This window comes from Oreochromis aureus, linkage group 3 (genome assembly GCF_013358895.1).
Source record: "Oreochromis aureus strain Israel breed Guangdong linkage group 3, ZZ_aureus, whole genome shotgun sequence".
NCBI lineage: Eukaryota > Metazoa > Chordata > Actinopteri > Cichliformes > Cichlidae > Oreochromis > Oreochromis aureus.
In genome coordinates, this window is record NC_052944.1 from 61,278,965 (window position 1) to 61,294,457 (window position 15,493).

The 15,493-nt window shown below is 43.0% G+C and overlaps 1 long non-coding RNA gene across 1 annotated transcript; it reads left to right on the top strand.

Moving 5' to 3' along the window:
• The first annotated feature begins 13,130 nt into the window (after positions 1–13,130).
• LOC120436188 lies at positions 13,131–14,905 on the top strand. The gene is made up of 3 exons (XR_005610225.1): positions 13,131–13,328; positions 14,520–14,555; positions 14,848–14,905. It is a non-coding gene; the product is annotated as an uncharacterized LOC120436188 (long non-coding RNA).
• Positions 14,906–15,493: the final 588 nt, after the last annotated feature.

Genomic DNA, 15,493 nt, shown 5'->3' on the forward strand with positions numbered 1-15,493 from the left:
GACTGATTCCTCGCCAGCTGCTGCCAATCACACACCATCGTTGGCTGAGTTATTTATTGGTGTGGCTGAGTGACAGACACCGCTGGAGTATTTCACCAAGCCTGGTAGTGACTCGAGCTCAGCGAGTGTAAAACAAGTGTTTGATAGCGGAGGGAGGCTAATCGCGTCTGTTTGCCTTTTTTTCCAGGAAACGAACGAGACAGAGAGACGGGAGGAGAGACGGGAGGAGAGACGGGAGGAGAGACGTCACGAATTCACGGGAGTTGTGCGGACACACGAGGGGAGCACTGAAGGGACTTTGCACTGTGGATAACTGTGGATTGGCTTCACTGTAAATAAAGACACTGTTCAACTTTAACGAGAGGGCCGCGTCTGGGTTCCCTAACTCTAACAATGTAGCTTGCCATCACCAGTGTGTGAATGTGTGTGTGAATGGATGACTGGATATGTAAAGCGCTTTGGGGTCCTTAGGGACTATTAAAGGCGCTATATAAATACAGGCCATTTACCTAACTCACCACCCTTAACATCTTGAGATAAACGGCGTCTTAAAGTCTGAAACAGCCAACAGTGCTCAGTTGTTAGAAACAATGTAACAATTCAACACACACACACACACAATTTGCCGTTTCAGCTCGATTGAAAACACAAAGTAATTCCTGTTTGTATAAATTTACCATGAAAAGCCAAAATGCCTACAGCGGCTGATGAACCTAATTAACCCCCCCCCCCGCTATAGTGCACAGTGGACCGCATGGCCACAGGAAGTGCCCCTTTTCGGATAAGTGAAAGCGCGTGCATGAGAGTGCATGTGTGCGTGCGTGCAAAAGGTGCCAGTTTTTAAGCTCGGCAAAGGGGGTGTGGGGGGCCCTTAAAGCTGATATTTAGAAGTACAGAGTAACTGTGAAGCCCCACACTTACTTCAGTGTGCATACAGATGCGCTGCGCTAACATCTATTTTTTCCACAGCAAAGGGTTAATCGTGGGATCTAATCACATGATTTACAGCAGGACATACCACTGGCTAATGTTTTTTTCTTATGACAGGGCCTGGAGTGAAACTACTCCAAGGGAGAGATCCTGGAATTTTTAAGTGACAATCCACAACTTTATTGTGCATGTCTAATTGTGTTAAACTAACATTTGGCAAAAGAGGGTTTTCCGTGGAAGTTTTCATTTTTAAATTGCATAGACCGTGACATGAGGGATATGGAAGGATTGACTGAGGTACAGATGCAGACCATGACTGGGAGAGAAGGCTTCAAGAGGACCAGTGAGAAGCAGGGACCATCTGCAGGACAGCTGACAAACGACAGTGGGCTGCACCACTGGGCTTCCAAAGGATTGTCACGAGGAGATTTTGAACAGCAAAATCTTAAATAAAATGAAAGAGATTTCTACGTTGACGTTGAGGAAGACTACAGGAGTGTACGACTTGCTCTGCTCCTAATCTACAGCCGCGTTGGAACAGAAATGGAGGGATGAAGAGAGCGTGCCAAGCTCCAAAAGTGACAGCGCAAAGGGAGACCAGCGTTGGAATAATGACTCTGTAAATGGCACAGACACCAGGAGCCATGACTGTGACTGGGAATGACCACCTAATGCTGTTTCACTTTGCCATGCAAAGTACTCTGGAGAAGACCTTTCCTCTGTATCATTGTTGTTGCCATTTGCATGTGAGAGCTTAGATTGTGGGGAGAATTAAAGATGAACAAAGGGTGGTGGGAGAACAGTGAAGTGAGGATACACAGTGTGAAACTCCTTTAAGTGTACAATAATGTTGATGTGATATACAGAATGTCAGGAAAGAAATTCTGGTATTAATGTGATTCTTGATTTAAGAATCAAAGGGTGGGATTGTATAGGAATTTCTTTTACTTATGTATTAATCGCATTATTTTATTGTATAATGCCTTGCAGGCTGCATAAACCATATTTACTCTCGCCTAACACTCAAAGCACTTTGCACTCCAAGCTGTAACAGCAGACACATTTTAACCTTCACATGAATGCATACCTGATTGTTATTTGAGATACATATGATAAGATACTGGGATTGAACCTCTGTCAATCTGATGAAAATCCAATCCATCATAAAAAACATGAATAAGATATTGGAAAACAAAGGCCTCCAAAAAGCACTTAATCCAAAAACAGAGACATTTTCTTGCCCTTGTTTATAACCATTTTACATATGTTTTCCATCTTAGTATTCAAATGGTTATTTGAATAGTTTAGTTATGTACTAAACTAAAACACGTACTTTTTACTTTGATTTAACAGCACGAATGACTGTTTGCCTCTCTGTAGTGAGCCTGTGATAGACTGATGAAACACAGCTTAAATACATTGGAGAGAAATGATTGTGAAATTTTCCATCCTGGCCTCTTGTGTATTGCGTCACACACTATAATCAAATAACAATATCAGTTCCCTCTCTGTCTGTCCTCTCAGCAGAGAAACATTATTCTCTTACAGTGTTTTCCCTCCTGTAACTAAAGGTCAAAGGTCAAGTGAAGGCCTGCATGTGCTGTGCAAATAGAAGCTCCTCTGCTGCCACCTCCTGGCTGTTATTAAGCAGTGAACGATGTCTGTTCATAGTGCTTACACTCACCGGCCACTTTATTATGTACATTTGATACTACTAAGCTGGATCCCTTTTACTTTAGGAGCTGCCTTTTTTCTTTGTAGTATACAGACAACAAGCTGGTGGAAATAATACAAAAGCATCACACAGAAGATTTATTGGCTGCACATCTGTGATGTAAATCTCGTTCCACGACGATCCCAAAGGTGCTCTGCTGGATTGAGGAAACCATTTTGACATGATTTGAGCTTTGTGACATGGTGTGTTGTGATAAAAAGTCATATACAAATTGTCTCACAACACTACACCACCAACACCAGCCCGAAGTGATGATGGGAGGCAGGGTGAAGCCATGACCTCCCATCCAAATGTTGCAGAAAAATGGAGAGTCGTGAGACCAGGCAAAATTTTTCCAATCTTCTAATGTCCTTTTTTAGTGAGCCCATGTGAACTATAGCCTCAGTTTCTTCACAGCAGTGACTTCTACTTCCTCTTCATGCCTGGAAGTTGAGGATCACAGTTATTTAAGCAATAACCTGGCTGATTGTGGCTCAAGAGTTGGCAGTGTTGTATGTTGTAATTGGAGGGTTGCTGGTTCAAGCCCCGGCTCCGACAGTCTCGGAGCACAAACTTGTGTTTTTAGACACTAAACAGACAAAATGAGGATCCGGTAATAGAAACCATAATGTTTGAAACTTATCCGAAACATTTCCATATCTAAACTCGTCCAGGCCTTTTTACAATTGATCATAAGAGCAGCTTCAGCTGTTCCACTGGGACAGTGTCTAACTGGCATCTGTGAAGCCCCACACTTACTTCAGTCCTTACTCTGTACTTCTAAATATCAGCTTTAAACTGAATTTATCATGTGAATTGTTGCATCATTTAACCCCATTACCTCACCTTCTTTTGAATATCAGATTTACCCCTGAGTAATTACAGCATTTTAGTAATAAATAAATAACATTTGCCAGATCTGTGTCATGGGAGCAAACTGAGACAGCACATACTGAATTTAAGAACTTTATTTTACAAAAGCAAAATTGTAAGTCATCATTTTCCTTACTAAGTACTGGAGCTACATCGTGACATTAAGGGGACATCAGGGAAACATCAGACATGATGGGCTTGGAGTATTGAGAGTAGGGAGACAAAGGAGTGATGGCTCAAAATGACATCTCCTGGCAGTTCTAAGTGATTAGCTCTAATGTTTGTAAGAACTTTCAATGAGTACGATGTGATCAAAAACATCTGCAGGTACATTCAGTGTTGATATTTGACACATTTGAACCACAAGGTACAAAATAAACTGATTAATATAAACTGTGTGGACTCGCAAATTTTGAAGCCAGCATGATAACCTTATCTAATGGATGATGTGGAGATCCAGCTTATTTAGATCTGATTAACATCAGTTCACAAAAAAAAAAGATCCCCTGAAAAGATTAGAATTGTTGAAAGTTAAAAAAAAAAGTTCAAACCTGCATAGAAAAACAAATCCAGTATCATAGAATAAAACCTAAGATCAAGCCCTGTTTTGAGGTCCAGAACATTACAATAGAGCAGCTGTGAGAGAATTCAACATTAATGAATCAATAGTACGGAAGTAGAGGAAGCAAGAAGAACGAGTTGAGTAAAGTTTGATTTTGATGGTGCAAACGTTTCGTCGACATTATTGTGTTTGTTGGGGAGAAAACTCACAAACATACAGTACAGCACTTCAGAGTCACACTGCTACAGATCAAAGATTTATGTAAATTTGAAAAGCTGAACACATTCTGTGCTGTACAGGAGACACGGCATGAGATTGATTGGCAATGTTCTACAGCCAATCAGGACGCAGAACACAATGCGCTGTAAATCAAAACAACATGCAAAATTGCACTAGAAACATCTGTGAAACAGTGAGGCCACAAAAGGTGAACTGCGTTATAGCGAGGGACCACTGTATATAACAACATTCCAGTGTAGTGTGTTTATAGTGTAGGTGTACAGAATGGTGCACATATGTTTAATGCTGGGTTGAGCTGTAATAGTTATCCTCGGTCAAAGAAGAGGCTGACATCCAGGGAGTAGATTGTAACAGGTGGAGTTTACTTGCACTCATATTGATGGTACAGGGAGATATGGCATAGTGTAGGAGGATGTGGAGGGGTGATGTGGGGTGGTTCCTGTGATCAAGAAGAGGAAATAATTAGAACATGAATACAGATTAAAGGGTCATGAAGTTGGCAACAAATTCCTCCACAACAACTCTACTAAGGCAGTGCATCAATCTGATACCACTTCTTAAGAGGGTTCACATTTATTAAAGCACTACTCAAATTGGGCCACAAGATGGAACTCCAACACAGGGGACGAATATTTATATCGAGGCAGTTGGTAAGCAGTCAGCCCTCTAGTTAGCCACCATGTAATACAATAATATTACAGCATGCAAGTAACAGAGTAAAGCATCTTAAACATGGAATATTAACTCAAGTTTATGTGATGCACACCATTCACAACAAACACAGGATGGGCTATTCACTTTCCTTCCCAGCTGCTCTCTCCTCTGTTATATTAGTGACCAGTTCAATAGTTCATGCAGCGCCCTCTGGTGGTTGTGCCTTGTGTGTGTTTTGGGGGGTTGCAGCCAGGCAATAAAGGAAGGGAGTCACCACGTTAAGACTCAGCTGTCCTTGTCTACTTAATATTGCCGCTATTATAAACCCCAGATGTACATCCTCCTCTCTCATCAACTGTTGGGTCTGTGTTTCCACAAGCCCTGCTAGTTTAGAGACTTATTCATCATGAAGAAAACAAGGCACAACAGAACATCTTCAACCCGTTAGCGAGGGAAGGCTTGGTCGGAACCAGCTCTTGGAGCTCACGCTCCTCACCTGTCTCCCAAACCAACTCCTTCAAAGAGTAGCTCGCTGGCACCTATTTATTGACAAACTGTTACAATACACAATACAATACAAGCACCTCCCACCGTAAAACCCCCAAATGGTTCAAAGACAAGGCACTATGTGTCTGTATGTGTAAATATCTGTATGAATGTGTGTGCGTGTGTGTGTGTGTGTGTTCCTGTCTAGCTATCTTTGTGAGGACCGAAAGCTACATTCTACTATACTTGTGAGAACCAACAGTCACTTGTGAGGACACACTCACTGGTCCTCACAAGTTTGACGACCTTTTTGAGGCTCAAAATGTGGTTTTAGTGTCAAGGTTACAATTAGGTTATGGTTTTGTTTATGGTAAGGGTTAGGGTTAGGCATTCATTTTTAATGGTTAGGGCTAGGGTAAGGGGCTAGGGAAAGCATTATGTCATTGAAAGTCCTCACTAAGATAGCTGAACGGGCTTGTGTGTGTGTGAGTGTGTGTGTGTGTGTGTGTGTGTGTGTGTGTGTGTGTGTGTGTGTGTGTGTGTGTGTGTGTGTGTTTGAGTGAGTGTCTGAGAATGTGTGTCTCTCTCTGTATGCATGACTTCCTGCTCACCAAAAGGGTCATAAAAGCAGGAAGCAACATCACAAGAAACAGATCTTCCAGATAGAATGTGTCTGCAATAAAAGCCTCTCCAGCCAGTGATTAGAGACAAAGGAATGTCTTGATCCTATAGATTGAACTCAGACCTTACAAATTTAAGAAGCATAATGACAACATTCAACAATTAGACTTAACATCATAAGTCATCGGAATCCTCAACAAAGCGCCAGGAGGAACCCATCAGTGTATATATATTTATATATATATACGTATATATATATATATATATATATATATATATATATATATATATATATATATATATATATATATATATATATATATATATATATATATATATATATATATATATATACAAAAAAACCCACCCAGCACGCCCCTGCGGGCGGTTTTATCCTTCAAGCTCAGGTCCTCTACCAGAGGCCTGGGAGCTTGAGGGTCCTGCGCAGTATCTTAGCTGTTCCCAGGACTGCGCTCTTCTGGACAGAGATGTCCGATGTTGTTCCCGGGATCTGCTGGAGCCACTCGCCTAGCTTGGGAGTCACCGCACCTAGTGCTCCGATTACCACGGGACCACCGTTACCTTCACCCTCCACATCCTCTCGAGCTCTTCTCTGAGCCCTTGGTATTTCTCCAGCTTCTCGTGTTCCTTCTTCCTGATATTGCTGTCATTCGAACCGCTACATCGATCACTACGGCCGCCTTCTCCTGTTTGTCTACCACCACTATGTCCGGTTGGTTAGCCACCACCATTTTGTCCGTCTGTATCTGGAAGTCCCACAGAATCTTAGCTCGGTCATTCTCCACCACCCTTGGGGGCATCTCCCATTTTGACCTTGGGACTTCCAGGTTATACTCGGCACAGATGTTCCTGTACACCATGCCGGCCACTTGGTTATGGCGTTCCATGTATGCCTTGCCTGCTAGCATCTTGCACCCTGCTGTTATGTGCTGGATTGTCTCCGGGGCATCTTTACACAGCCTGCACCTGGGGTCTTGCCTGGTGTGATAGACCCCAGCCTCTATGGATCTTGTACTCAGTGCTTGTTCTTGTGCTGCCATGATCAGTGCCTCTGTGCTGTCTTTCAGTCCAGCTTTGTCCAGCCACTGGTAGGATTTCTGGATATCAGCCACCTCCTCTATCTGCCGGTGGTACATACCATGCAGGGGCCTGTCCTTCCATGATGGTTCCTCGCCTTCCTCCTCTTTCTTGGGTTTCTGCTGCCTGAGGTATTCACTGAGCACTCGGTCAGTTGGGGCCATCTTCCCAATGTATTCTTGGATGTTCGTTGTCTCATCCTGGACTGTGGTGCTGACACTCACCAGTCCCCGGCCCCCTTCCTTCCGCTTAGCGTACAGCCTCAGGGTGCTGGACTTGGGGTGAAACCCTCCATGCATGGTAAGGAGCTTTCTTGTCTTGATGTCAGTGGCTTCTATCTCCTCCTTTGGCCAACTTATTATACCAGCAGGGTACCTGATCACAGGTAGGGCGTAGATGTTGATGGCCCGGAACTTGTTCTTACTGTTCAGCTGATTCTTCAGGACTTGTCTGACCCTCTGCAGGTACTTGGTGGTTGCAGCTTTCCTATTGGCTTTTTCATGGTTCCCATTTGCCTGTGGGATCCCCAAGTAGTTGTAGCTGCCCTCAGTGTCTGCAATGTTGCCTTCTGGTAGTTCAATCCCCTCAGTTCTGACTACCTTCCCTCTCTTTGTTACCATCCGATAGAACAGGGCGATATGGTCAAAAATATTTATCACGATATATATCTGAAAATTTGCGATAATGATATAACTGACGATATAATTGATGCGAGACAAAATACAACTCCACAACTTTACTAGCGCAAAAAAAACCCCCATCCATTTATTTTCACTTAAGCAAGCAGCTGTTTTTTATGTGCATTAAAGCTATATAAAAATTTAACAGTGCAAATGCAAATTCCTTGCTGAAAGTTTAACCAAAAGGCATTTCCAGTAGAAATGGGCTGACATATCCTGAGCATAACCATGTATAATATCCACTGAAGTTAAAAAGAGGCGCTTTACAACATTAAACTGCAGTGTGCCAAATAAAAAAGTCAAATACGTATTTTTCGGACCATAACGTGCACGGGTTTATAAGGCACATTAAAAGAAACAAAGCAGTCGGATAAATCAAACTTTATTCAACTCATTCTTCTTGCTTCCTCCACTTCTGTACCATTGATTCATTAATGCTGTATTCTATCACAGCTGCTCTATTCCCATGTTGTTGCAGTATATTAATGACTAACCTTGTATTGTGGATGGATTATCTCAGTTGTTCTCCTGACTGAAGTTTGGTCCGTTTACAGCATCCTGCCATGCGATTGCATTTGTCTCTAACCACCAGGAACCTTCACGTTAACTTTTATCGAGTGGAAAAGTGTTAGTGTTCATCCTCCAGCTTTACTGTGTTTATGTTATGCTAACATAGCTGTGTCGCTAGCGATCACGTAGCACATCATTATATACCAGCTAGCCCAACTTCAGTAACCCTACAAACGCCACTGCTGTTTAGTTTTCTGTCTTTATTTATGTTGGAAGCGATAGCAGAGCTGTACGTTTGAATTTTTTCAGAAATTTCTCAGTCAGAACATGCTATACCATGCTTAGGTAACTAGCGAAACTAGCGAACTAACTCTCGCTAACTTCCTGCTAACCTCTAACTCAGTTAAACGTAATAAATTCTGTTTTCATGGATGCCTGGATGTTAAACTTAATTGTTACACCTGGTAAAGCACCAACGCTGATCGTTTTATTAAAGATGAAAGAATTTAGACAGTTTTTAACTCTCAGTGAGGCTGTTCGTTTGACTTTGGGACCTGAAGCGGACGGAGTTTAGGACCCAGATTACTCCCAGATTTACGAGCGCCTTAGTCCAACAAATATGGCAATAACAACGGCCCGCTTGCATGTTCTACAAAAAAAATGTGCTTTGTTGTGTATCTGACGGACAAACACCAAACCAGTTCCACATCACTGAAGTGGCACCATTTTTACAAACGAATTCTGGTTCATCCGTTTCACTCAACAATCCGCTTTCCCCCTCTCATTCTCCATTGCCGCCGTGCTTTTTCGGCCATGTGCGTATGAAACTAAAGGCACTGCGCATGCGCGTTTTACCCATATTCTATCGCAATATTTCATTTTCTTATCGTTGCCTAACATTGTACCGGTATTACCGTGAACGGTATAATATGGCCCAGCCCTACCATCCGACTACACTTCTCCAGTCTGAACGACATTCCAATGTCATTGCTGTATATCCTGGTAGTGTGGATCAGTGAATCGATGTCTCGTTCACTCTTGGCATACAGCTTGATGTCATCCATGTACAGGAGGTGGCTGACAACTGCTCCGTTCCGTAGTCGGTATCCGTAGCCAGTCTTGTTAATGATCTCACTGAGGGGGTTCAGGCCTATGCAGAACAGCAGTGGGGACAGAGCATCTCCTTGGTAGATCCCACACTTGATGGTGACTTGTGCTATGGGCTTGGAGTTGGCCTCTAGTGTTCTACGCCACATCCCCATTGAGTTCCTGATGAAGGCTCTTAGGGTCCTGTTGATCTTGTACAATTCTAGGCATTCCAGTATCCAGCTGTGGGGCATTGAGTCATAGGCCTTCTTGTAATCAATCCAGGCAGTGCACAGGTTGGTCAGTCTGGTCTTGCAGTCTCGGCTGACTGTTCTGTCTACCAGTAGCTGGTGTTTTGCTCCTCTGGTATTCTTGCCAATCCCTTTCTGTGCCCCGCTCATGCATTGACCCATGTGCCTGTTCATCTTAGCCGATATGATGCCTGACAGGAGCTTCCATGTAGTACTGAGGCAGGTTATTGGTCGGTAGTTGGATGGGACCGGTCCTTCTTGGGGTCCTTGGGGATCAGGACCGTCCGACCTTCGGTTAGCCATTCCGGGTGTCTCTCGTTAACTAGCAGCTGGTTCATTTGTGCTGCCAGACGCTCATGGAGAGCAGTCAGCTTCTTCAGCCAGTAGGCGTGAACCATGTCGGGCCCTGGTGCTGTCCAACTCTTCATACTGGAGACCCTTTCTTGGATATCTGCCACTGTGATGGTTACTGGACCCTGTTCAGGGAGGTCGCTATGGTCTGCCCTCAGATCCACTAGCCACTTAGCATTGCCGTTATGGGTTGCGTCCTTCTCCCATATGCTCTTCCAGTATTGCTCCGTCTCCAGCCTTGGTGGTGCTGTTCTCTTATTGTTCCCTTGCCACTGAGAGTACACCTTTGCTGGTTCTGTGGAGAACAGCTGGTTAATTCTCCTGCCTTCTATCTCTCTGGTGTACCTCCTCAAGTGGCTGGCCAAGGCTGTGAGTCTTTGCTTGGCAGTTTCCAAGGCCTCAGGTATGGACAGCTTGCATACAGGAAGCTGTCCATACCTTATACACATATACCTTATATATATATATATATATATATGTATATATGTATATATGTATATATAAAAAAAAAAAACACCCAGCACGCCCCTGCGGGCGGTTTATCCTTCAAGCTCGGGTCCTCTACCAGAGGCCTGGGAGCTTGAGGGTCCTGCGCAGTATCTTAGCTGTTCCCAGGACTGCGCTCTTCTGGACAGAAAAGGCAGCAGAAACCCAAGAAAGAGGAGGAAGGCGAGGAACCATCATGGAAGGACAGGCCCCTGCACGGTATGTACCACCGGCAGATAGAGGAGGTGGCTGATATCCAGAAATCCTACCAGTGGCTGGACAAAGCTGGACTGAAAGACAGCACAGAGGCACTGATCATGGCAGCACAAGAACAAGCTCTGAGTACAAGATCCATAGAGGCTGGGGTCTATCACACCAGGCAAGACCTCAGGTGCAGGCTGTGTAAAGATGCCCCTGAGACAATCCAGCACATAACAGCAGGGTGCAAGATGCTAGCAGGCAAGGCATACATGGAACGCCATAACCAAGTGGCCGGCATAGTGTACAGGAACATCTGTGCTGAGTATAACCTGGAAGTCCCAAGGTCAAAATGGGAGATGCCCCCAAGGGTGGTGGAGAATGACCGAGCTAAGATTCTGTGGGACTTCCAGATACAGACGGACAAAATGGTGGTGGCTAACCAACCGGACATAGTGGTGGTAGACAAACAGGAGAAGACGGCCGTAGTGATCGATGTAGCGGTTCCGAATGACAGCAATATCAGGAAGAAGGAACACGAGAAGCTGGAGAAATACCAAGGGCTCAGAGAAGAGCTCGAGAGGATGTGGAGGGTGAAGGTAACGGTGGTCCCCGTGGTAATCGGAGCACTAGGTGCGGTGACTCCCAAGCTAGGCGAGTGGCTCCAGCAGATCCCGGGAACAACATCGGACATCTCTGTCCAGAAGGGCGCAGTCCTGGGAACAGCTAAGATACTGCGCAGGACCCTCAAGCTCCCAGGCCTCTGGTAGAGGACCCGAGCTTGAAGGATAAACCGCCCGCAGGGGCGTGCTGGTGTTAGGATGCCTGGGTCGACCCAGAGGTTTTGAGTTTATTATATTATTTATCATTTCTAGTCTTTGGTTTCTTTCTTAGAGTTCTGTTTTATGATTTATGTCTCTGTGTTCTATAGTTGCTCTGTCTCCCCTGTCGGCTGTATCCCCTTGTTAAGTTCGCGTCTCTGTGTTATGTTTCTTGTTTTACTTTGAAAGTCCGTGTTTCATGTTAGTGTATCTGGTTTTGCTTCCCTTGTCTCGTTAGCCCTGATTTGCCCCAGCTGTGTTTCCCTCCTGTCTCCCATTTCCTGATTGCTCCCTCTGTGTATTTAAGCCCTGTGTTCTCTTTGGTCTGTGTCGCGATCTACCCTTATCTAGCTGTGTGTTCTGTCTGTATAAGTTTATCTGGAAGTCTCAGTTTTGTTACCTTCTGAGTTCAGCATTAAAGCTGTTTGAGTTTACGTTTGTCTCTGGAGTCTGCACTTTGGGTCCTTTTCCTGCCTGCACACAGCCGTCACATAACATATATATGTTTTATATATATATATATATATATATATATATATATGTATAAATGTATGTATGTGTATCTATCTATCTATCTATATATATATATCTATATATATATATATATATATATATATATATATATATATATATATATATATATGCATTGAGTTTTTTTTATTCAGTCACCTTTGTCACTCACTATATATTAAAAGACCTCGCTGCATTGAATCGTACTTGTTATCTCTGTCTCTCTTCCACAGCATGACTTTATCCTGTTTTCCTTCTCTCACCCAAACTGCTCACGGCAGATGGCCGTGATTTTTATTATATTTATATTATTATTTTATTCTAATTTTTGAGTTCAACAGAATACTTAAAATCATATTTGTATGCATAAACTGAATAAGTAACTGAAGTAATTAAATATTTTTTTGTATTTACATGAATATCTGAAGAAAATATTTCTGATTATTTATAGACAGTCTTTGATTTAATTTATTTACTACATGAATTTATTATTATAGAGCAGGGATTGGGATCACCTTATAAGAGCATAGAGTGATGGGATATGTGAGCAATCAAACCATGCACTAACATGAACATGTACTAACTTGGAGGAAATGAGGTCACAAGCTTTAAATGGGAGGACAAATGTGATTGGACTTACCTCAGAGAGAAAAGAGCACTTGATGACATGTGACCCCCAAATCAGGTCTGATTAACAGTAAAGAGGTCAGGAGTCACTTAAAGGCCATAGATATATGATGTGTATGTGTAAGCATTAGTGTGTGCATGTAAATGTGTGTGGGTGTTGGTAGCTTGCAGAGAGCTTTATTAAGGGAGATGTAAGGTACCAGGATACAGCGGTGCTCCAAAAATCCCACGACAGAAATAAAAACACAAATGAATCTGATTCATGAAGCTCCACATAAAACAGACTGTCAGTCTGAGCCACAACCGCTTTGTGGTTCATGGTTCGATTGCTGGCTGCTCCAGTTTGCATACCAGAGTATCTTTTTACAAGATACTGGAGGACATCAAGTAGCTCTGCTGTGTTCATCAGGGTGTGAAGGAGTGGGTGTGAGAATGAATAGGTGAAACGATCCAACAAGAACTGTGAGTACTTAAATAACCCAAATGGCTGTGACACAGGCATTTATATATAGAAGGAGAAAAATACAGAGAGGAAGCGGACGTGCTTTATTTGCTGTCACTGATAACAGATGAGAAAGGGCAGATTACTGAGAGGAACAAACAAGAAAATGTTTCTGCTTCGTCTGTTCTGTGAGTAAATTCTCTCTGGTTGTTTGAGTGTCTGTATTTTAGTCGGGTTATTATGGGAGAAGACGAGAAATTTAGATTGGACTGAATTTATCTTAAGAGCATCATGAGAACACAGAGCAGGTCTACAGAGGGACTCATACCATGTTACACAGTAAGAAGGAATCTCGTAGAAAATGTGGATTTACTTGAAATGTGCAGACATGTTACACTCAGTCAGTTGTTGGTATGTTTGATAATAAACTGATTGCAGAGGTTTAAAGTGATTGGTGAGTGTATGCAATAATAAATAAGCAATAAAATAAAAGTGAAAGGCTAAATGATCGAGGGGGTTGCCATTGTTGATGTATACTAACTGGCCTCTATATTAGGTACGCCTGCTAAATCACTTGTTAGTAGAAATATCATCACCCATAACCAGATGGCTGCCCCGGCCTGAGCCTGGTTTCACTGGAGGTTTCTTCCTGTTAAAACAAAGTTTTTAACCCCAACTGTTTCCAACTGCTTGCTCATAGGTTACTGATTGCTCTCGGTTATTGTAGCGTCTTTACCTTACAACATAAAGCACCTCTTGTCAGGTTAGAGCACATGAACAGAATAATCTCATCAACCAACCTACATGTGAATAGGAAAACATAAGAAAACAGGCTGAACTTAACTGGGCCTCAAAATTCCCCACATCCACACATTTGTGCCTGTTAGCACCGAACACCTTCAGAGCTGCTCTGAAAGCACCAGAGCTGCATGATAGATTTGCTTGATGTTAATACAGGAATGTGGATAAATAGTTGTGTGTGCACTGATTCCTTCGGCCGTTTTGCCTGTGAAGCCATCATTCTCTAACACTTACTTACTTATTTACTTATGCCTAATAAACTTCCTGCTGTATAGGCCATCAGCATCTTCCACAGTGCTCCGTGTTCTCTCTGTGTTGGAGTTCTCTTCATCGTGTATTCTTTGGCCTCCCTTCCTGGGTCTGTGTCAGGTCTTGTTTATTAATGCTGTTGCCTGGTTTCCACAGCGTACGTCTTATTCATCTCCATCTTTTTCTTCCTTCATCTTGTCCTTTTAACACATCCTGTATAAAAAAACAACATACCCACTTGTGTTGAGTTTAATGTTCCTTAGTTACCTTTAGAAAAACAAAATTGCTTTCCTCTCACTGACTCAGTGAACTGTTTTATTTCTCTTCAGTTCTGATCTCAGTGCTGAGCTGCACAGCAAACCAAGGTCAGTAACCTTAGTTATTTATTTATTATATTATATTTATAAATAGTTTTGTTTTTCAAATACGTTAAATTGTCAAGATTGATATGCACTGTTTTAGTGGAAGTTTCCAATGTAAAATTGCTGGAAGTAGCTAAATGAATTTAAAGGGTTCACAATCTGACAGCTGCTCTCGTAGCCCTCACAACACACATGTGCTTTCACTTTTTGATTTTCCTTGAATAAGTTTGTGATATTATTAATTATTTTAAGACATTGTCATTGATCATCTTAATTTTATTTTAACACTTCACAGCTCGTCTGACTGTGAGTCCCAGCAGCTCTCAGCTCTATAAAGGAGACTTTGTGTCTCTGAGCTGTGAGGAGGACGACAGCTCTGCTGGATGGACTCTGAGGAGAAACACAAGTAAAAACAGAGGACTCAGTGTGGAGTCGACTGGGGAAAAAAAGCATAGCTCTTCCTGTAAAATCACTGATCTCTTTACATGGGACAGTGGAGTTTACTGGTGTGAGACCAGAGAGGGTCCCATCAGTAACATGGTTAACCTGACAGTCACTGGTAAGCTGAGTGTGTGGAGTTAGTGTTGATGAAGCTGTGTGTAAATGGATGAAATGCTGTAGTTTGTCTCTGTGTTGAGGTGGATCAGTGATCCTGCAGAGTCCTGTCCTCCCTGTGATGGAGGGAGATGACGTCACTCTGCTCTGTAAAACAAAGACCACTCCCTCCAACCTCCCAGCTGCTTTCTATAAAGATGGCTCCCTCATCAGGAAGCAGCCTACAGGTCACATGACCATCCAGCATGTTTCAGGTCTGATGAAGGCCTCTACAAGTGTGACATCAGCGGTCATGGAGAGTCTCCATCCAGCTGGATCACTGTCACAGGTGACACACTCACCTGTCTGTGTTTCTGCAGCTTTCAACATTCACAATGTGACGACAA